At 38.4% G+C, this 22598-nt stretch overlaps 1 long non-coding RNA gene across 1 annotated transcript in view; it reads right to left on the bottom strand.

The window, feature by feature from the left end:
* LOC117090992 overlaps positions 1–16567 on the bottom strand; it is a 28873-nt gene extending 12306 nt beyond the window's left edge. The window contains exons 1-2 of the long non-coding RNA XR_004440196.1: positions 16295–16567; positions 10229–10374 (exon numbers count right to left, since the gene is read on the bottom strand). This is a non-coding gene — a long non-coding RNA (uncharacterized LOC117090992). The remainder of the gene's footprint in view (positions 1–10228; positions 10375–16294) is intronic.
* Between the last annotated feature and the right edge of the window lie 6031 nt (positions 16568–22598).

Below are 22598 nucleotides of genomic sequence, written 5' to 3'. Positions count from 1 at the left end.
TTTGCAAAGCCACCATGTTTCAAAATGGTTTATACACAACATTCTGCTGACAGTGCTAATACAGATGGGAAATGTTGACAAACATTGTATGCAAGTTAGCTATTCATCCTCTCAAGTTTTCTGAAAAATGGAAATTAAGCACATCATTTTTAATTAAACACAAACTTTTCTTAGTTTAGTTGTCTAGGGCTAAAAGAGCTTATTGCGAAATAAAATAAAAACATATTATCTAACAACAAGATAATAGTTTTAGATTTCTGAAATAAACTAAATGACAAAACCACTGTAGGAAATGTATTAAAACCATTCTTTATGTGCTCTCCACATAAGTGCAGACTCTGTTGCCCACACATATTTGGCCTACCCTTAACCTATATTTTGCACATTCCCACTGCCTTACCTCCTGGGGACTTCACGCATCTTGCAGAAACAGAACAACTAGGTGGTACACGGTGGCTAGCAGAGCCCTGGCATTCAATATTACCTCTGACTAAAACATGTGACTGTCAGAATGCATTTCCTTTTCTGGTCAGCAAGAAATGCTGTCCTTTGAAGGAAAAAAATAGTTATATTGCACCAAAAAGGGTAAAGGCAGCAGGATCACTTGAGGTCAGGAGTTTAAGACCAGCCTGGCAACATAGAGAGACCTCGTCTCTACTGAATGAATGAATGAATGAATGAATAAATAAATAAAATAAAGCAGGCATGGTGATGCATACCTGTAGTCTTAGCTACTCAGGAGGTTGAGGCGGGAGGATGGCTTTAGCCCCGGAGTTTGAGGTTACAGACAGCTACGATCATACCACTGCACTCCAGCTTGGGCAACAGATTAAGACCTTGTCTCAAAAAAAAAAAAATTAAAGACAAAAATTTAAAAAAGAAAGGGCAAGGAAGAGAAAGATGGGTTAATTGCTGATGGTCGTTCAGGTTTAACCATGTATTAAAGTGAGTATACTGCTTATTACAAATGCATCTCATGTGCTTTAGATGAAACTTTCAGCAGCAGCTGCAACTACAAAACAGAGGCCTATAAAACCATCATGGATGATTTTAATGCAATTAATAATCGTAATTTGATTAAACACAGACGTATTTGGGGCTATCATTGAGCCTACCATGCTGATAAGAGCTGATAAATACTAGACAAATAAAAAGGCAAATATGATTCTAGAACAAGTATATATTGGGATCATCCCAGGCAAACCATGATGGATGGTCAACCTAGTTAATGTGACCTGTTTTTTTCTCTCTGGATACCTTTAGAATCTTATCTTGGGCTGTGGTGATCCAGATGGTCATGATAATGTGCTTGGTGTATATCTTGTTTTTGTTTGTTCTTTTATGTAAGGCCTCATGATCATCATTTAAAAAATTATTTGATAAATTCCTTCCCTCTGTTTTTTCTGGTCCCTCTAGGATTCATCCTTGTCATAACTCATGGATATTCTTGGACTGATCCTCAGATTTTCTTTTCTTTCCTAACGTTTTCATATGCTTACACTGTTTTACTTTCTGGGAGATCTTCTCGATTTTGTTTTGCAAATGTTTAATTGAATGTTTTAGTTCAACTAGCATATTTTAAATTTCCTATGTTCATTCCTGTTTTGATGATTGCATTTTTATAAAGCATTCTTTCTCTCTCTGAGGACATTAATTATGATGTTGTAAAGATTTTTTTCTACTTTCTGCACTATTTCTGTATTCTATGATTTCCTTTTTCTCTGTTTATTTGGTTTGGTTCCTTATGTTTTTCTCTCAAACTTCTGGAGGTATCTGTTGTCTCTCTGAATCTGTGAGAGACTAAATAGCTACCTGGACATACTCTGTGTGTGAAAGAGGATTTTAACCTGTCAATTTTACAGCAGGCTAATCAGGCAGGGATCCAGTATTTTGCTCTGGGAAACCAAATTTTCAATATCTATAGATACTTTTTCTTGGATAGGATGCTCTAATTTCCCACCTAAGCAGTATAATCTTCATGTCTAGCATCTTGAAATACTCTCAAAGAAGGAGGTTCATTTTTACTCTTCCGTGTATCAACCTTCATGTAATGCTTCATTCTTGCACCATTTTACGGGAGGACATCACATTTACCCTCCTGTGCCTCATCTCTCTGACTCCAGAGTCTCTTATAAGGTATTCGGAAAATGAGCATTGTACCTCTTGCAGAGTGAGTAAGGAATAGTCACTTGAAGTTTAGGGGTAAAGGAAAGGATTTGGTAACTGATTGGTTCTTAAGCAGATTTTCAACAAGCTTTCAGTATTGCCTGCTGTAGTACCTAATGCTTCTAATGTCTGAGCCGCTCCAAGTTTTGCAATATGAATTAACTACTCCTTGTTGGGTTTATCATCTTTTTTCTAAAGTTTCAGCTCTTTCCCTATTTTAATCAGTATCATGGTCACAGTTTAAATCAGTTATTACCCTTCCAGTTTCTAAAATTAGATTGGCAGCTATAATTTGTTTTTTTCTCATTTCCCCCCTTCGTTATGGATTTATAGATTATTTATTCTTTTAATTTAACTGTGGTGAGGGTTTGGGAGGGAGCAAAGATAAATGCACATGTTCACTCTGCCATGTTTAAGGGGAAGTTCGTGCTAGCCTACTGCATTTAATCATTAGCGAGGTTGCCAGATTTAGCTAATAAGAATACAGGAGGTCTCAGTATAATTGTTTTCTATTGCTGCCATAACAAATTTCCACAAATTTAGTGGCTTAAACACAACACACTTTATTCTCTTACAGTTCTGGAGGTCAGAAGTCCAAAATCAGTTTCACTGGACTCAAGGGGAGGTATTTGCAGTGCTGGTTTTTTTAGGAGGTGCTGAGAGGAGAATTCATCTCCTTGGCTTTTCCAGCTTCTAGGGACCACCTGCATTCTTTGGCTTATGGCCCCTTGCCCCATCTTCAAAGAGTATCATTGTAATCTCTGCTTCTATCATCACATCATCTTCTATGACTCCTCCTGCAACTTCCATCTCATAAAGACACATTTGGGCCCACCAGACAATTTCGAATAATATCCCCATTGCAAGCTCCTTAGCTTAATCATTTCTACAAGTCCATTTGGCCATGTAAAGTAACATTTATAGGTTCTGGGGATTAGACACAGACATATTTGAGGCTATTATTGAGCCTACCATGCTCAGTTCAACAGGAATTTCAGATAAATGACAAATATACATGGGGCATAATTATACTAAAAATTCTTCTTTTTATGAAATTAAAATTTAACTGGACATAGTATTTTATTTGAAAAAACTGTGCTTAGAACAAACTTACAGAATAGTTGATATTTACAGTTTAGCTGTAAAAAAGTTGACATTGGAAAGGTTAAATAACATGTTCAAGTTCACACATATTTTAGTGATAGGAGAACGTTTTAAAACTAAATCTGTTTGACCTCAAAGTTCACGCTTATTTCATCCATCTTTTCTTTGTTTCTTCCTGTATTTCTTTTTTTCTCTCTCTCTCGCCCCCTTCTTTCCTTCTTTCATTTTTTAAATTATACTTGCTGTAAACTGAATGTTTGTGTCCCTTCAAATTCATATGTTGAATCCTAACCCTCAATGTGATGGTGTCATGGGAATGGAGACCTCATGATGGGATTAGTGACCTTATAAAAGAGATCCCAGAGAGCACCCCTCAACCCTCCTGCCATGTGAAGTTGCAACAAGAATATGGCAGTCTGTGAACCAGAAAGCAGAACCTCACCAGACACCGAATCTGCTGATTCCTTGATTCTGGGCTTCTCGGCCTCAAAAACTGGGAGAAATAAATTTCTGTGATTTATAAGCCACCAAGTACAGGTATTTTACAATAGGAGCCCCAATGGACTAAGATAATACTAATACTTAAATACATTCTCCCTGTAAGATATAAACAGCTGCCCATACTTCTTTGACCACACAAGTTTGAACATGAAACATGTTTCAGATGCAATTTAGTTTCTATGAACTGATGAAACATTAACAAAGTAAGAATTTCATATGGCTTAAAATATATGTCACTTGGCATACATAGAGAATGAAGTACTCTAGTTAATAAAATACTATAGTTAATAGAAAATCAAATATAAATCATAAAAGGAGAACCACTTTCCAAATATCTAGACAAAAACACATGATATTTAGTATTATTTTTATGTGGAGAATAATCTTGTCTTGGTGATCCAAGAGATATTTTAGGATCATAGAGGAACTCCGTATATTTATTCTGAATATAATTAGTATGTTATAGATGTGTCAATGTAATGGTAAGAGTAAACAGAGTATTCTATTCAACTCCATAGAATACTAAAATTTCTTATATTAAAATTATTAGGATCTCATGTGTTCTGGTGATTTCTATTGTGTATATCAGAGGCAGCAAATATGTTCTGTACTAGATAGTAAGTAATTTCAGCTTCGTGTGCCTAACAGTCTGTTGCATTTACTCAGCTCTTCATTTTATACTAGAAAACGGCTATAGATAATATATAAGCAAATTAGAGAAGCTGTGTTCCAGTAAAACTTTATTTAGAAAACGGGCAGTTGGCTGGATTTGACCTGAGGGCTATAGTTTGTAGACCCCTAATTTATATGCGGATTGTCCTTACATTTCTACCACATTTTCTAACATTTCTCTTTAATCGTATAGTTATATTTCTAACATTAGCACCTTAAGCCTAAAAGATCTAAAACAAAAATCGGAATATCTTTCTAAATCAGATGGCTGTACTACCAAATCTATTTGTCTTATAATTTCTCTTTCATCTTTTGTTCTCCAAAGTGCATTTCTCTTCTTTGCTTTCCAACTCTTCCAATTAGTTCTTAACTTTCTTGTTTCTACTTTTAAGATATGTTTCATATCTGTCTTTTCCCTACATTTCCTTTGTTACTGTCTTCATTCAGGTTTTCATTAACTTGTCTGGACTCTTACTGTGGTCTCATACGTAGCATCTCTACTTCTGTAACCTTTCTGGTTCTTCATAGCTACCCCTGCCTGTTTAATCTTCCCATAGCATAGAATTGAACATAACACTTCTTAGCTCAGGAGACATTATAAGCTCCAATTGTCCCAAAGCAATGGTCAAAGTCTTTCATAATCTGGATCCACTCAACTGTACCAAATATTATTTCTCATTTGACTGCCTTATAAGCTCAATTCCAGCTGAAGTAGACAACTTACTTTATCTTTTATATAAACCCCGTGCTTTCCATTCTTCCCATCTTGTATATTTTCTTGTATTGTTTGCCTATTTGTCTAGAACTGCACTGGCCAATATGGTAGATATTAGTCATACAGTTCCTCAGTAGAATTAGCTACATTTCAGGTGCCCAGTAGCTACCTCATTAACTCCCTAGTATGTTAGATACTAGCCAGATGTAGCTACTGGAAAGATAAGATCCCCTTCTAGACAGAGAAGATATAGAACACTTTTTTTTTTTTTTTTTTTTTTTCTTAAACAGAGCCTCCCTCTGTTGCCTAGGCTGGAGTGCAGTGGTACAATCTTGGCTCACTGTAACTTCTGCCTCCTAGGATCAACTGATTCTCCAGCCTTAGCCTCCCGAGTAGCTGGGAACATAGGCATGTGCCACCATGCCTGGCTAATTTTTGTATTTTTAGTAAAGACAAAGTTTCACCATGTTGGCCAGGCTGTTCCCGAAACTCCCAGACTCAAACAATCTGCCCACCTCAGCCTCCCAAAGTGCTGGGATTACGGGCATGAGCCACTGCACCTGGCAGACCATTTTCATTACTGTAGAAAGTTTTATTCAACAGCACTGCCCTAGAACTTTCTGTTCACATTGCCTCACGTTCAATCCTCAAGAGAATCAATATGATTTCTCTTGCCTAGAAATACTACCCCTATTTCTGGTGTGCTATGGCACACCACCCCTTTCTGTCATGACATTTTATTGATGTTGGTCTTATGGTGTTACTACCTCCCATTCTGGAACAGAGTGACTTAAAAATGTGCTATGCTCTGTATAGACTGCTATTTTCATTTGTTTCTTTATTAAATTTCTTTGTTAATAATTAATCCCAATCCCTTGTATAGTAGGTATTCAAGAAAGAATGACAAGCCTCATTGAAATATTCTTTAAAGTTTTGTAAATATGAAAACATTTTTCTAACAAAGAGTAATGAGTTTGCTTCATAAATTTACCAGTTGGAATTAGCATGAAATTTGGGATGGGGAAATTGTTTGTAGGAATATTATATTTTAGAAAGCCTAATGATAGATCACGATTTCCATCAATTTATTTTCATTGGTTTGGGGAGGCAGCATAGTGTAATGAAAAGAAGATGGATGTGGGTACCAGACTACCCTACTTTAGAATCCCGTTTCATCAATTACTGACCCAGCTTAGCCAAGTGACTTAATTTCTCAGAGCCTCATGAAGGTGGTAATAGCTACCTGCATTAGTTGAAACTCCTTGATAGCAAATGGTAGAAATAGAATCAAACTACCTTTTTTAAAGAACAAAATGTTAATAGACTCATGTAACTGAAGGAGTCTTCAACATGACTGGATCCAGTTGCTCAATTAATGTTATAGCTCCATTTTCAGGCAAACTCTTGATACATAATAGTCAGATGGCCACTAGCAGTTGCAGGATCATATGCTCTTTACAACTCAGGATCCAAGAGGAACAAAAGAGCTTTCCCTTAACTCTAGCGGCATCCCAGGGGGTACTGTCATTGATCTGTCCTTAGTCAGGAACATCACTGAATCAACTGTGGCTAGGATATGAGTGGTCAGATAAGCCAAGCCTGGATCAAATTGATATGAGAGGGGGCAGGGAAGTGCTGGGTAAAGAAGGGCGGGGTCCCTGGCGAGGGCTCCACCCTTGGGCCTGTGCCCACAGACCTAAATGAGGACAGGCATTTCTGTTTTCATACTCAAAAAGTTGTCTTTTGGCCAGCCACGTCCCCCATCCTGTGCCCATAAAAACCCAAGACCCGAGCGGACACACACACAAGTGGTTGGATGTCGAGAGGGGCAGAAGAACACGTCAGCAGACACCAGCAGGCCAGTGATGGTGGAATGATGCATACGCCGAGGAGAATATGGCAGCAGGCAACTGGAGGAGACTCCAGCCCCTGGGCAGTCTGACTCCAGGGGAACACCACCTCCCACTCCATCCCCCTTCTGGCATCCCATTTATCGTACCTGGAGCTACCTTCATCACCAAATAAAATCTTATGCTCAACCTCCAAGCCCACGTGTGATCCGATTTTTCTGGTACACTAGGGCAAGAACCTGGGATACAGAAAACCTCTGTCCTTCCGATAAGGCAGAGGATCTAATTGAGCTGATTAACATAAGCCGCCTACAGATGGCAAAGCTGAAAGAGTTCCCTGTAACCCATGCCCACTGGGCCTTCAGGAACTGTAAACACTCAACCCAAGACGCTGCTGTGGGGTTGGAGCCCAAAAATGCTCCCTAGGACCTGCCTGTCTGCATGCACCCACTAAGGGTTTAAGCAGATGGGCACTGAAGAAGCCACGCCCCTGTCGCATGCCCCATGAGGGGAATAAGGTGACTATTCCCATTTCAAAATGACCATGCTGAGGCCTTGGGTAAAGGGAACAGTCAGGCCCATCCAGCTCTGTGAATGATAAGAACTGCTATAGAATTGAGGCTGGCTGTTTCTGTAAAGAAAGGAACACAGGACAATAGAAACAGGTTATGTCCTCTAATTTAAGAGGTGCTACATTGCACCGCTCCAGAGGACACTCTTACTGTATTCAATGTGAACAGTGTCTCCTTGAGTTGGTCAACATATAGGTTTGGAGGCCTACTGGAGATGGGCAACATATAGGGTCTCTCTCTGTTATAGATTTGTAGTGATGGTTAAATGGTATAATATAGATAAAATGCCAAGCAATTAGTAGATACTCAAAGAAACCTTTTTATATTTTGCACCAGTCTTTTCCACTTAAACTGAGAAAAAGGCATATTATTCAATGCTGATTAAGGTCTGGATTAGACCACTCCAGATTTACTAGCACTTGTTCTGAAATAATAGAGAAAGAAATTACAGTTTCTTCTATTTCACCTTATATAACATTTTACAGTCAATGCGAAGGGTCGTGACTCTAATAAGATTAAATAGTTTACAGATGGTCCTGCATTTAATTATTAGTACCTCTAGAAATACCATATTAACCCAAAACTGCTTTATAAATGTGTTATAATTCAAATACTATGGTAGATGGAAATCTGGCCTCCATTGACCTTTACTTCAACCAGAGAAGTTTCCTATTTGTCAGTTTCACATTCAACAGATTGACATTTATCAGTTTATCAACAGTAAAAATTACTTTTTGTGCTAACACAGAAATCTTCAAATACATAACATGAGAAATTGAGACAATTTTTTTTCCTACATAACCAAGTCCAGAAGTAGGCCATGCAAGCTCTGGTATGATAGTTCCACTAAATTATTAGATACCCACATTCCTTTTGGCGTTCTGTTCCTATATCTTTAGAGTCCAGCCCTATCTTCATGTTTTCAAGAAGGCTGCCAGAGCTAGGGCCATTCATGTTGACAATTCACGCAGCCAGGAGCGAAAGGGAAAGGGCAAAAAGGTGCATGCCATTTGATTTAGACCTCTCAGAAGAACTGTTCTGGACATCTCATATTGTATCTTCTTTTGGCTAGCTCTTTGTAATATAACTACAGATATAAAAGAAAAGTGGGGAATCTAGCTTTTATTGCTTTAAATTGACCATACTGCTGTCCCAAATAAAAGTTGGGGATTGGTTAATAAGAAAGAAGGGGAGAGGAAACATTGAGCTGGTAACTAGCATGCTTTATCACTTACAAATTAGCATTATTTCTAAGATTTTGTTTGCATAAAAGGTTCTAATCTTTAAAGAAAAAAACCTAAAAACTTGATGTAATCAAACTCTGGGACAAGAAGGCTCATAATACCATTAACTCAATGGTGTGATGCTCAAAGAAGGCAAAGTGGCGGTGACATTCACAGGTTAGATTTAAAAGTGTTAAACAACTCTGTTCATTATGAACATTTTGAATAATAAGTTATAGTCCATGGACACCCTTTTGAAATGAAGTTAGTATATTTTGAAAATGCTTTTGAAATGGAGTTAGTATATTTAAGCATGTTTTCATTCAACAGTTCCTTCTCACAGTGTGCCTGTACCCACTTGGACCAAGAGCTGGGTTAAAATGCAGCCAAACAGGAAGTGGGTGGTGTGTGCAGCACCACATCTTGGAGCTGTCACTAAAGCCCAGGCTGCCCTCTGGGAGGTCCTCTACTGGGCACAGGTTTCAGCCCATCCAGCTCTCATTTCTTTCTTCCCCTTCATGGCCACGGGGTAGTGATTATGTCAGCAAGGCAAATGGCTCATTAATGTGGTGGGGGGCCAGATTGAACATTTGGAAAACACCCATGTATTGAAATGGGCCAAAATGAGCTTTCTGCTCAAGCTGCCAGCTGGTTTGCCTGTAGTATCAGCTTGCTCAGAAGAGGGGAGGAAATCATTTTTGCCAATACTTATTCAGGTTGAAAAATTATGCTTTACTTTGATTTTAGCAGTCTCTCAAGTGAAAGGTTGATTACATGATCTCCTTTCTTCACTGCTGGCTTCAACTCTACATGTTCCTCAAGAGCCATCTTGTCTCATCTTCAGGTAGTTTGCCAGATCGCTGAAGGCCTTAGCAGTCTCTCCTAAAATATGACTCCATTCACTGATAGCACAGAGCATGTATTTGGTATTCATCACACATTGCTTTGTTGGGTTAGTTGCCTTTTTCTGTTTGGGTCTCCCATCTCCCTAACTGAATTTAAGGCCTCTAAGGTCTAGGGAACCATGTAATTTATTATCCAAATTGGAACACTTTTGAGAATAAAAAGAGATGTTATTAATAATTACATTGGCACACCTCCCACAAACTTGAACTGTCTGAGCAAAATATGTGTGGCAACTCTATTAAGGTCAAAGGACATTATTTACTGCTTTTCTCTGATCACCCACAGGGTCTAGTGTAATTCACACGCTAACGGACATCAGACGCTTAAAAAGAAGTAGCTTAGCAAAGCAACAAACAATTCCTCTTACAACAGCCATAAAATAGGTGGAAGATGTGAACTGGTTCCTACTAGTGGGAGATTTAAGAGTTCAATATAGGAAGTAACCACAAGGTAGAAGGATTTAAATAATCAGATAAAGACTGTTCACGGTAGAAACCAGCTTAAAATTTATGTTCTTACCATTATGAAGCCGTGGGGTCCAAAAAGGCACTCTTAGCGCAAGATAGAAAGTAAAAAGTGTTTTCGACTGGGCATTTTTGTAAAGTGTATTCTTGTTTCAGAAGCATCAGGCATCCTAATCATCACACCGACATCCACATGGGACTCTGCAAAAGGAAACAGGGACAGAATCAGATACAAAAATAGACTTATAATCAAGACACTATAAATTCTCTGCAGTTAGTGCTCTTCCATAAAGTTTCCATGTCTCCGATTCCCCTCCCTCTGCTCCTCTCTGTGTTTTGTCTATATCCTCAGATTCATACATGTCACCATTTCAGCTATGACATAAAGACATTTTATCAGGCAGAAGAAAAGTTGGTACCTTCTCTCCCTGTGTCTCTTTCTTGGGAAAAACTTTTCTGGAACTCTCCAAGATGACTTCCTTTGATATTTCGTTGGCCAGAATTGACCTCATGACTATTTCTAAACCGGACACTAACAAAGGGAATATTAGGGACTTGTCTTGGACATAGCACCCCTGACGCTGGTAAGAGGGGTTTATCTTTTCCTAAGGCCTCAATTCAAACAGTCGCTCCAAATGTTGTTAAAGGTAACTTTATCTTTAATCAGATACTCTGCCCAGAGTGGTAGATCAAGTTACAATTCTCTTGTAACAAGGATAGTGACATGTGAAACAAGAGTTCTCTGTGCTAGTATATATTCTGTATATATCCCAGCATTTTTTATAACTTTCATCATTACTGTTGAAAATGACATAGGATGATATTTTCCTTCTTCATTAACTCCTACTAAATATATCTTTCTATCTAAATTTCCAAATCATTTGTTTATGTCTTTTTTTTATTTTTTATTTTTTTGAGACAGGGTCTTGCTTTGTCACCCAGGCTACAGTACAGTGGTTCAGTTGCAGCTCACTGCAACCTCCATCTCCCAGGCTCAAGCAATCCTTCTCTCTTAGTCCCCAGAGTACCTGAGACTACACAGGTACTCCCGGAGTACCTGTGCACCACCTGTGCACCACCACACCTGGCTCATTTTTGTATTTTTGGTAGAGACGGGGTTTTGCCACGTTGCCCAGGCTGGTCTTGATTTCTGGACCTCAAGAGATCCGCCCACCTCAGTGTCTCAAAGTGCTGGGATTACAGATGTGAGCCCCTGCACCTAGCCTGCTTTATGTTATTTTAAAATATAACACTTGGAAACGTCTGCCCTGTTTTATATGTATAGGCACGCTTTTCTTATATCCCTCTTCTACTGGACCCCATTACATTATAATACAATCTCCTTGAGACTTGACAGAGTCTTTCTAGGCTGACCATGTAATTTTTGAGAATGAAGAGGTCAGTGGCTCTAGGCAGACAGGGCACTAGGGCAACTGGCATAAATCAGGATTGTTCTGTGCGAAAGAAGATGTATGTCCCTCCCCACTTCCATTTAACATCGCCACAGTGTCCTGCACATTTTAGATGCCATTTGAATATTAGCTTATGTGAACTTAAGTCACTTCCTATTGAAAAAGTATTTCAAACTTCACTAAAGTCGCAATTCCATTGCTTTGTCCACAACAACTGGTTGTCCCTGTTGACCCATTGTAAGATAAATTGCAGATCAAGTCCAGAACTAAAAATACTTCTTACTTCTAGCCTTAGAAAGAAGACTCTGAGGCTACTAATAAATACCATACTGTTTCCCTGATGCCTTAGATTCAAATATTGACATTTGAATCTAATTCCTATTGACATCTGAAACACGTGAGGTTCCTTTAGAGAACCTCAGACTTAGAATTCTGGTTTATACACATGACACATTAAGAAAAAAAAAAACCTACAGTGGCATTATGACATCAACAATCAGATTGCAAATGTAGTCTGACAAAGATTTGTCCCAGCACATACTGGATTTTAGAAATACGTTCCTTTTTTCAAGATTTTGGAATCCTAGAAAAATACCAGGATTTGGAGTCGGAACACCTATGTTTGAATCCTAGTCTCCATTACTTCTTCTCTTCAAATAAAATCTCATCTGAAAATCAGGGATAATCATAGTACCTCTATCTGTAGAGCATCTGGGAGGATTAAATGAGATAATGTATGTGAAAGGGCTCCAAATACCAAAGCTCTGTATGAATGCATATTCTCCTTTTCATTCCCTATTTAAATCAACTCTTTTAATTCTATCTCTCTCAAGTAGCCTGAGCCTGGGTCACCAAAACACAAAATGTACAATTACAAGGCTGAAAAAAAAAAAAAAAAAAACAACTGGTTGTTACATGATCCTTGACAACAGTTGGACAGACTTTTTCTTAAATCAAATGAAGTGTTTTGGCAGCCTGAAAATGTAGCCTAAAGTATAGCAAGAGAGTAATTTTAACTCTTAGGGAGAGTAATTTTAACAGAAGTTCATCTTCCACATTTTTAATATCTGTATTTTGAATGTACTGCTAAATGCAAAATGAATATAATTAGTTATGAGATATCTTGCCCTCAGCTACAGTACCCATTAAGCTTCAGCATAATATATAATTCACAACTTATTCATACTCTGTGGTACATTTCAGGACTTCCTATACCGTAGTCTCTTAACGCAAATACTGTATATAGTTTCAGAACCTAACAGTTGTTCCTTCAGAAGGGTTAGAAGTGGATGTAGCATATCTGTAGTCTTCAAATAATTTAGTCAGTCATAAAATTTATTAGGTACAGGCACTATACCTTTTTATGTATAGGTCACTAGCATGTAAATGAAACTGGCACAAGGTAAATATATATAAAATAAATCACAGAAGAGATCGATTTCTGATGAGCTATTGCAGTGATGCAGTAGATAGCAAATGATGATTCTGGAGTATTTTAGATCCCTAATGTAGAATTTTCAATTTCCCCAGTTTATCCTCCAGAAATGATCACTGTGATATACCTGTGATTGCTGAATGGCTATTGTACATCTGTAAATGGGCATGCCATTCCTGGTACCTTCTAACTTTGTGATCACTGCCCCCACGCATAAAATATGGAGTCCTGCAGAGCAGCTAGAGAAAGGGTAAGTAAGTAGCTGAGTTTGCATCAATGGGGAGCTGTTTAAAAACTGATGTTATCAAGTATGTTTACACATTAAAAACCCAGAAAATGTTGGGCCTTCTCCTATGTGATTTTCCTGAATTCTTGATGCAACCTAGAAGGGCTAATGTTAAAAAGTAAAGAGCACAGTACAGACAATACGAGTTCTGTTTGTGAAGACTAACACAGGAAGTGATTCTATGTCTGATTCTAGAATATGGTTACAGTTCACAGGCAAGAGACAAGATCTGTAGCTTGATAATTATTTAAATACAGACCTATGTGCAATCAGTCTAGAAGCTCCCTGAAGGCAGGGATAGGTTACCCATATTTTGTCTAACACTTCTTTACATTCTTCTAAGGTACATCTTGGACACAATAATCATTGTGAACATACTTGATAACATCAATTATTAAATTGGGGAAATCAAAAAATACTCCAAAATCATCATTTGTTATCTACTGCATCACTGAAACAGCTCATCAGAACTCTATCTTTTCTGTCATTTATTTTATACACATTTACCTTGTTACGCCAGTTTCATTTACATGCTAGTGGCCTATACATAAAAAGGTGTTAATAAGTGTTTTTTATCTAGTTAAAAAGGCTTTTAAAAAGACTTTTGTAACTTGTAACTTTTTAACTAGTTAAATAGCATCTTAGGAAACAGGGAGAAAGCATTTCAGTTCATTACACTTCTTCATTTACTGAGTAAAAACCATATGCCAAATACCATGCCCCTGGAGGGGGTGTAAGGAGTCTGAGTGTATTACAGCTCTTACTCCCAAGAAACCACAGCAGTGCGGTTAAGTGGAAACTCAAACAAAACAGCATATCAGTTGACAAAAATTTACACATATATTATACAACCATTCCTGCCACAGTTGTGAAGGACCTATTTGATCTATAGGTCTAAAGTGAACCTGTTTGATATCAGAAGCATATGGCAGTAGTTGACTTTCAATAATTGACTTTCCAAATTATCTACACCTAAACAGTCCCAGAAAAATGATTCAATTTCAGTTATTTCAATTCAATAGTTTGTTAGGTAGCTGAATTCTTTTTCAGTTTATGGTTGTGGTTTGTGGGTCCAGCCTACAAGAGCTTAGCTAAATCTTCTCTAATACTCCAACATGATTACATGAATGTATATATACACACATAAATATATGAATATATGTAATTTATATGCATATGCACACACATATATCTGAAACTTGAAATATACCATTTTTGTTCTCTCACTGTTCAGTATGGAGCACAGATCTACTGGTCAGGCTTTTCACCCAGACTACTATAGCCAGCTGTCTTTAGGAGAGTGTGGCTGAGTCCTTGTTATGCAGACAAGAAAAGGAATATTTGAAAGTGCAATGGCCCTGCAAGTGCCCAGGTATTCATTGCACACCATGATGATTACATCTGAGAATCTGTTCCTCCTTTATTCTCTTTTTTCTTAAGAAACAGTCTTCTCTTTAAGAATGAATATGTGGAAGCAAAATGACTAGTTTATAACAGGCAGTACTCAAAAATGTTGTGAGTACAATGTAGAAACCCAACAGTGAAATTGGAGACTGAGAAAAGGAATCAAACAAGGGCAGAAAAGCAAGTGTTAAGGCTTGAGAATAAATTATGCATGGGACAAATTGGTACTCATTTTGAGAAGGAGAGGAGATGTGAATTTAAACAGTCAAGTAATAAAAAGTCATTGTTCAGTAGAGGCTGTCTAGTGTAATGTTTAATAGCATGGACTCCATCCCAAGAATTGAGTCTGAAACCTGAATCTCCCATGTACAAGTTCTGTGACATTGAAGCAGATCTTAAAGTGTCTAAATTTCTCTTTTGTTTTGCATATAGGGAGAGGAGTATATACTTCCTAAGGTTGTGAAAAGGATGGTTCATAGTAAAAGTATGTAGCATTATTGAGTACATACTATGTGTAAGGATGTTATATGAATAAATTTATGAACCCTCATATTTACCCAATCCAACAAGTACCTGTACTGTTATTACTATTCCTATTTAGTATTTAAGAAAACTCAGGTTTGACTGGATTAGGTGACTTGTCCAAAGGGATAAAGTTTAGATTTTTTTGTTTTTGTTTTTGTTTCATGTAGCATAGAGACTTTTTTCAGCTTTTAGATTCAGTGGGTATGCATGCAGGTTTCTTCCCTGGGTATATTTCATGATTGAAGCTGAGATTTGAACATGGCAGAGTGATTCTAAAGCCCGTGGTTACAGGACTATGTTATCATATTGCCATGTAAAGTGCTTATCATAGCTTAGCATAGAGTAAGGCTTCCACATGCAAGCCAAAAGAGAAACATTAAACATTCGCTGAAGAGGAAAACCAAATCACCCACCAGGAGGAAATTGACCTGGCCCTTTCTCCCAAGTGTATCACGATATGATGTGTGCAGGTGTGAGATGATGCTAAGATGGCCGACAGAGCTCAATTCAGAAACCAGTGATGCGCTCCTTAACAAATTCCCTCAGGAGAGAACTCCCTTCCCTCCCGTTTCAAATGAGGCTGACCTTGAAGTTGTGCCTAAACTGCTCACCACAATCTCAGGCTCAACTTGCCGACTCATCTGTCCAAAACATATGCATCCCCAATTTCTCCCCATTTCATGGGTTAGCAAAAGTAGAGACTTCAACCTCATAAAGTTGGTCCAGGCCAGGGTGTTCACCATCTTCATAGCTGATTTATAGTTGCTTTGTTTATTAAACTACCTCCGATCTGGTCAGCAGGCTATGAATGTGAACACCCAGTTAGAGCAGACCTTGAATCAAACTGGAACAGTAGACTTCTTTATTACACTTGAAAACCTAAAAATGTTCAAGGGGAGGTGGAAGGGAGGAGAGGTGGGCAGAGGGCGCTAGGCGTTTTGTTCAACTACCATGGTTCCCTCTGTCAAGATGGAAGATGGCTGTGGCTTAAAGCTTCTGCCCATCTTTGCCCTCTGGAAATATTTGTATTATGCAAATCAAACAATGGAACGTGCCTACCTCCTCCTCATTCTTTTCCTCTCCCCTGACACTGGAACGAATGCATACTCTTCACACAATAGTCCTTGTTGAACACAGGACCCACAGGAAACCTGTTACCCCAAATAACTGTCACATTCTCATGTGTTCAGTCACAGGAAGAATTTCAGTGTCTCTCTGCCCCAGCATTGGAGATGAGGTTGAGGTCACGGGAGAGAAAGAGCCCTGTCTTGTCTCCCAACAAGAGGGGTCTGTGCAGCTGCTGGGCCCACAGCAGACAGAAGGCACGCGGCAGCTGAGGCTCTTTAGGAGGCTTCCCACCCACTTCCTGAGTCTGGCTTTGATTTCTTAAAGGGCAGATGCACTTATTCCAGAGTCGCTCCCTGATTCAGCTGGGGGAGGGGGGTTGGAATAAAAGGCTAAAGCAACCATTTCCTTTTCTGTAGCTCCTTTGCTTTGTCTCAGATCCTCTTTTCTGAGTTATCTGCTACCAAGTCTGTCTCTCCTTCCGCTCAGAGCAGCAGTGGCTGAGTTTTGTCGAGTGCTAGATAATCACTGATCTTAATTATAAACAGCCTCAGCTTAGAGGAATGGTTTTGATAGGAAAGTCAACACCAGGACGCAAGATGGGTAGGTAGCAAAATGGAACCCACGCCAGTTTTCCAATAAAAAACAGACAAAATGTATTTATAAGTAAGATTCAATTCATCTTCCACGTAGTAGCAGCCTGGAGGCTCCTTGTGAACTGACCTCTGTCTACTGTTCCCTTTAAACTTTTTTTTTTTTTTTAATGAGACGGAGTCTGTCGCCCAGGCTGAAGTGCAGTGGCGCAATCTCACCTCACTACAACCTCCGCTGCCTGGGGTCAAGCGATTCTCCCGCCTCAGCCTCCAGAGTAGCTGGGATTACAAGCATGCGCCACCACGCCTGGCTAATTGTTTTTTGTATTTTTAGTGGAGACGGAGTTTCGCCATGTTGGCCAGGCTGGTCTCGAACTCCTGATCTCAAGTGATCCGCCTGCCTTGCCCCCCCCCCCAAAGTGCTGTGATTACAGGCTTGAGCCTCCACGCCTGACCACCCCTTTAAATTGTATGCTTCAGTAATAGTGTTGATTTTACCTCCAAAATACAGAGCTGTTTCATGCTTCTGTGACTTTGTGGACTCTTCCCTCTGCCAGAAATGCCTTCTTACTGTGTCTTCCTGGAAATATCTTATTTGACCTTTAAAAACTGGTGCAGACATCATCGCTTCATCTACCCCCAGTGATTTTTATTTAATTGGTCTAGGATATGGCCTGAGCCCTGGGAGTTTTAAGTGCTCCCCAGGTGATTCTAATCTGCACCAGAGTTTGACAATCACTGCTTCAGGCCAGCAGTTTTCAGACTTGAGCAGGCATCAGAACCAGCTGGAGGGCTTGTTAAGGCAGAGATTGCAGGGTTCACCCCCTGAGTATAGAATTCAGTAGCTCTGGGGCCTGAGAAATTGTATTTCTTTCTTATTTTGTTTTCTGGGGTTTTTTGTTTTGTTTTGTTTTGTTTCTACTTTTTTTTTTTTTTAATCTTGTTGCATACCAAGTTTTCTTTTGTTTGTTTTTTGTTTCTTAAGGGACTTGCTGATGTTTTTACTATTAGTATTCACATTATTTTGTTTCCTTTTTTAAAAAAAAATTATTTGTTTAAAACAGACAAAAATTTTATCTATTTATGGTGTACAACACAATGTTTTAATATATGTACACATTATGGAATGGCTACATCAAGCTAATTGATACATGCATTACCTTACATGCATGTCATTTTATTTATTTATTTATTCATTTATTGCAGTGAGAATTTGCCTTTCTAACAAGTTCCCAGATAAGGCTGATTCTGCTGGGATCAGGTTCTGAGAATCAATGCTCTATTCAAACTGGTTAGCTTGCACAGGTTCCTTACATTGCACTTGTCACCCTGCATTGTCATCAACTTATTTGCATGTCTATTTCTGTCTTTTGAAGGTGAGGACATTAGCTTTTTTATCGCATTACAGAGCACTGCACCTGGTGTAGAGTAGATGCTCAACGCATGATCACTTAATGAGTAAATATTCGGGGTCTAGTTGTCACAGAGAAAGAAAGTCTTGTGCCAAATTTATGTCAACTTTTTAACATAAATTATTTAATCTAATAAATATCCCATGCCTCTAAATTTAAATCTAGAAAGGGGTTCTCCAAGCCTCTATGAATTACATCTTGGATTTTGGTGACAGGATTGGGTTGGCAAAGTACTCCTCAGTACACAAGGATAAAAAGGCCCGGTGCAAAAGCAGATTGGATTACATTTACATCAACAACGCCTCTTTTTAAACTGACATTTAATGATTATCTCTATCAATAAAGGCCTCTTAAGAGCTCTCCATAAAATGTTGTGGAAAATGAGAACATTTAAAATACAGACAAACAATGGACCCCATTCATACAGCTTCTTCACATTATTTCTCCAGTATCATGGATCTCAACCAGGCTCACTCACCCTTCTCCAGTGAAGTTGGCACATGTTAACCATATTGATCGTCTGATTACAAATGTAGACTGTGGCAGGGAGTATTTACAAAAGGAACCCATTTGTCCCTGTGGCTTGTATGTAGATATCAGACTTAATACACACTCAGGTACAAAGCAATAGAACCAGGTAGTAAAATGTCACTCCCAAGGAGATTAGACTCCTATACAGAACAATGATTTCATTGTGTCATAGAACCTTATAAAGTAAGTCCAAAGAGATGTTTTTAAAAGTTTCCTAATCCTTACTAATTTCTTAAATATCTACTCCTCAAGAAGAATAAATTCTCTCTCTATTCATTGATCCATAGAATATTTTTAAAAACCTAATAATGTGTTGGCATAGGTCTTTCTGAACCCCAAACCCAGACCTATGTCTTTCTGAACAAAATAGGTGATATTGTGTATGTGTGCGTGTTGCTTGCTGTCCATTTCAGCAGCCTTCCACTTTGATGACAACCTGATTATTCTGGAAGAAAAGCAATTGCTGTCCTTAGTGGTGCAGCATGTAGTTACTTGGAATTTCAGTAGTATCCAGGTAACATTTTTCATTGAGTCAGTGGGGAAACATAAGATGAGAAACTCACCCTTCTGAGTTTCTGGTCAATATTTCTTGATTGGAGCACTGGGTCTCTGGGTCCTCTCTAACTGTTACCTAGAGACTGGGTCTTTAGATTCTAAAAAGGTAAAAATACCTGGATATTGACTTTTTGAATTACGTATATCGCAACTGAATTTCACTTCAACAATAGCAGGTGGCCAATGGGTTGAACATGATCGAATCAGGAATGAAAGATTCTGTAGACTGTACCTTTCTTTTCAAAAATAAAATTTTGAAAAGTACAGATTTGCCTAAAATGTATGGGTAATGCATTCAGAGTGCAGACTGACCATGTTTAAGTTGTAAAGCCCGTTGTATGAGGAGCCAGAAACAGATGCAGTAGTTGTTCCCTGCTGGTATATGCTCTCTGTCTTTGGTTGGTTCAGTGGTTGGTTGCATGGGTGGGTGGGTGGGTCAGTGGTTGGGTGAGTGGTTGGTTCAGTGGTTGGGTGGTTGATTGGTTGGTTGGTTTTCAAATGATCATGACCGCCTTCAATTTTTTCTGTTTCTTCCTCCTCAATCTTAAATGAGAGGACTATGAATGTACCCCTGGCAGGCTGTTCCCAATTCTTCAGGGCCCAAGTCAGGAGTGCAGAAGGAGGCCTACATGCCTTATGTCTAAATATTTTAAAGTTATAACAGAAGCATACAGACTGCCCAATAAAATATATTCTATCCCCTTCCTAAGCTAGTATATCTTCCTAATGACAAATTGTTTTAAATATAAAAGCTATTGTTTTTGTACATTTGAAAATCTATAAAGTATCAAAGATGACTGAATTAATTAATATTGTACATGTCTGGGTATTCAATTGATAGGCTTCCAAAGTTTGGGTGAAGAATTAAGTAAAAACATATATAATTCAAAAAGTATTTCATATGCATTTCTTAAAATGTATTTCTTTGCTTTTATTTAAGTAAATCACAAGTTTGATTCTATTGATAATGATGATCTAAAGTATCAAAAATTAAAATGTGATTATGTCCAAAATATTCAAAGTTTGAGTATACTTTAATTAAAAATATAAAATAAAGCAAACCTAAAATATAAAAATCATTTTTTGTTTTCAAAGTTATTTTTCTTCTCAAACATTCAAATTATTTCATAACACGAAAAGAGAAATATGAATTATAATTAAGAGGTATCACAAATATGAATAAAGATTATTAAATAAAGCTTATGTTTTATTTTCTTAAAAAGTAATTAAATGTCATTAAATATGTTTATAAAACTTAAACTAATCACAATTCCGCAGGGCAATGTACATTTAGTTACCAATGTAAAGAACCAATATCTTTCTGCACACCTGCTTTACAAAGGAAGAATTAGACAAATTAAAGTAATTTGTTTTTATTTTCTTTATCTAAATGTGCCTGTCATTCAAATGCTCCCTATCTTCTTAAGCGGTTTCTGACTTCCACATTAGCAGAAGCACAATCCACAAATCTTCATGGCATGTGGATGTAGCTTTTTGTTCTTGTTCTTAGGACATAGGTCAACTGATTTGGAGAAGTATCTCCCTGGGGCCTGAATGGTATGCACAACAGAAGTGAATGTTGTAGGATTTCAGTAATGCTGTGATGGCTCCGAGTACAAGACTCCAAGTCATAGAGGCCTCCGTGTGTTCGCTGATAAATGTAGCGTTTCTGGGTTTGCTATATGCAGGACACTCTAGGGCTTGGAATTCATGGGGACTTTTATTCTCATATACCTCTTATTGGCTCAGGCCTTTAGAGATTCTCAGTTGGATTATAGGTGTAGCCTCATTTCTTCTAGACTCAGTTTCTCCTTGTGGCTCAGGAATACACATAGGTGAGTGAAGAATCATTTTCTCCCTCTTTCAGACCCAGATTCTGAGGCTACTTGTGAATAAATAAGATAAAGCAAATAAAAATATGATCAAATACACCTGTGGCTAATGAACCACTCAGTCTCTTTTACCCAAAGTTCATCACACAAAAACTGGAACTGCCTAATTTGGCAAGAACAGTTGTGGCCTGATGCCAACTACTGACTGGTGAATGGTATTCAAGACACAAACATTACTTAATGATTAGTGCATAGCATCCTTGCATGATTAGGTTCAGCTGCAAAGCATAAAATCATAGCCAATATTAACTGAGCATTCCTTATGTACCAAGTAGTTTGCTAAGAGCTTCATATGTATGATCTCATGTGATCCTCTCCATTGTCTTGGAAAAGGACTGAAGCTTTAGGGAAGTTAAGTAGCTTGCCTAAGGTAACACAGCAGGGAAGTAATAGCAATGGGATTTAAACTCAGGTTGTCCAGTGTGAAAGCCTATGCACTTAAACACTATTCCACTCTGCTTACCTCTGTGTTACTGGCATCAGATATAGGGATGGGAAGGTCTGTGAACAGGTAAGGTCAAGACAGGGAAAACTGAATCAGCTGCCAAGTTGTACTCCAAGGGAAGCAACCACCAATCCAGTATGGCAAATCCAAAGGAACACAATAACCTTGTGTTTGATTTGAACTGATGTCACTTCCAAGGAACTAGGTTGGTGTGTGGACATCACAGCAGAGTATAGAATCTTTGGGCTGATGCTCGAAATAAACTCATTGGGCCGGAAAGGCAGAACTCCAGTCTAAGGGAAGATGGAAACAGAAATAACATTATTGGGCACTTACTACATGCTAAAGCTTTCACACCTTCTGCTCATTTAATTATTGAAACAAACTTGTAACACAAGTATTATTTCCCCCATTTCCCAAATGGGAAAAGACATTGTGTAATGTGCCCATGACCAAATAGCTAATAAGAAATGGAACCAAGAAAAATAATCTAGGAGTAGCTTGATTTCAGATTTGGGGATATTATTATTAAACAAATCACATTGCTTCTCCCCACACTTCACTGGACCCAACTAAAGGACTAACTGAGAAAACAGTAGCACAAAGTCCCACCCTCATACCTAGTTTCTCACTCATGTTAAATGACGCCAGTAAAATGCCCTGCTGGTTTTGGGGAAAGGGCTTGACTCAGGGCAGATGGATACGTCCAGGAGAAGCAGCCAAGACTAATTCCAGAGTCCACCCATGGGTAGAGCCCATAGCCCTGTACATCTGACTTAGGTCAAGATTGACTCACAAATTGGGCTGGTTTGAGTCCCAGGACATGGACCTCAGTGATGAGACAGATTAGGGCCAGCAAATACTGAATTG

This window comes from Trachypithecus francoisi, unplaced genomic scaffold (assembly GCF_009764315.1).
Source record: "Trachypithecus francoisi isolate TF-2019V2 unplaced genomic scaffold, Tfra_2.0 Lachesis_group11, whole genome shotgun sequence".
NCBI lineage: Eukaryota > Metazoa > Chordata > Mammalia > Primates > Cercopithecidae > Trachypithecus > Trachypithecus francoisi.
Note: the sequence above shows the minus strand (reverse complement) of the source record. Positions and strands in the feature narration are given on the sequence as shown.